This window comes from Mesocricetus auratus, unplaced genomic scaffold, assembly GCF_017639785.1.
Source record: "Mesocricetus auratus isolate SY011 unplaced genomic scaffold, BCM_Maur_2.0 Super-Scaffold_6723, whole genome shotgun sequence".
Taxonomy (NCBI): domain Eukaryota; kingdom Metazoa; phylum Chordata; class Mammalia; order Rodentia; family Cricetidae; genus Mesocricetus; species Mesocricetus auratus.
In genome coordinates, this window is record NW_024429183.1 from 8,178,652 (window position 1) to 8,180,522 (window position 1,871).

Sequence of the window (1,871 nt, forward strand, 5' to 3'; positions counted from 1 at the left end):
GGGTGAGGCACAGCTTAAATGGTAAACTCCAACTGACAGCGGATGTCAGCGCCATCTTCTAATGGCGATAGCGAGGGCGGCTCCTCACATCTCCCCCTATTCATTTATTTTTGAAGCCATAGGACACCCACAACTTTGGAGTGGAGATAGAGGTCAAATCCCCATGTGCAAATTTGGAACATGTACAAAGCTCCTCTCCAGGGTCTTATCCCCAGAGGGAGCCCTGACCAGTCCGGATGTCGTTTTTCTGGGGGAAGGAGATCATGACATAGAACCTTCATGCAAGATGACTTATCTCCCAGGAGAAAGTCGTTATACCGCAGACCTCTCCTGTGCAGTGCTTAGCCTTGCAACTCCTTGGGCTGCTGAAGCCTACCCACTCTATCCCGTGCAATGAGACTAGCCTCGTGGGGTGCAAGAGCCGGGAGGCCAGCGACCTATTGCTTTAACATGGTTAACCAAATGTCAGGGAGGCTCCGTGTTCTAAGGCAGCAAGTGCTTGTGCCACCATCACTTTGTCTCTTTTGTTTGGGCTCTGAGCTTACACACCATCCAAAGCATCAACACTATTCCACAGCAGAGAACTAGGCTAAATGATCCCACCCCCACCCATTCCTTAAAATAAGAAAATGCAGATGAAATCCAGGAGGAGAGGCCTTCCATCAGAGAAAGATCCAGACGCGTCGAATTCACTTGCAGGATCGCCACTCTCAACTCACGGAGTGTCTGCTCAAACTCAAAAGTCCAATTCTGTAATAAATGTTGAGACAGAGCTTTTGACAGGTTAGCTGCTCTTGTAAAATTCTCATATTGTACTGAAGTGACACAAAGGCCAGGCAACTTTTGTTCACATCCCAATTGGGCCATCTGCCACAATATATCCAATTGTTCCTGAACCAAATTAATCTGTTGGTTTACCAACATCAGGCCTCCTTGTATCTGAGAATTGGCAGTGGCCTGTTTATCTAGGGCCATGGTCACAGTGGCCAATAGTTCATTAATGGTTTGAGTTGTCTGCACAGTGGCGGAAAGTGCAAGGGCCGAGGCGGTAACCGAAGCAGTAACCGCGGCGGCGGCTATCAGGCCCACAATAATAGCAGAGATCCCAAAAATCTCGCTTTTCCCTAAACAAACTCAAACTACTTGGCACCTCAACAGGAACTGGAACAAATCGAGGCATGCGCATTACCAAAGCAAAAGGGTGCTTAATAGCATCCCAGCATAATGCATAAAAACAATTCTAAGCAGAGCAATTTATTTCTTTCTGATTCTTACCTAAGGTATCATTACTCACAACCCAAATAAAGGGCAGCCAAACACAAATTGGAGCAGCTGAATAATTAGTTCTCTTAAAAGGGGTATACTTAACATTGGAGGAGGACCAATCAGATGATCCAGAGCTCTGTCCCTCACTCAGACTGTTGCCTAATGCCCCTTTCCAATCAAAAGTAATCTGTCCCTTCTCACTATATCCTCCAGCAATCATTGCCATAGGAGAAAGATCAGTACAGCTTCCATTAATTCAAAAGGATTAGCATTAGATCTTTCTGGATCCATATGAATAAAATTATCCTTTAATGAAGAAATCACAGTAAAGCACAAGCTTCCTACCAATGACAAGGTTCTCTCATCCTGAAAACTCTGTATCTGAGGATCTAAAGGCAAAAAGGCAAGCCCCAACTCTCTATTAGTTGTGAAAAATCTAGGGAACTCCTGGGCATTATGCATCACTGGCATCGGTAGGGGAAGGTAGACATGATGGCCCACCGTAACTCTCCCATCATACTAGGAACCATCATCCCGAGTAGGAGAGTCTTCATCACCCACTTGGCCTCCATCCTTCTTATTCTGGAGTTGTGAAGGAGCTCTTC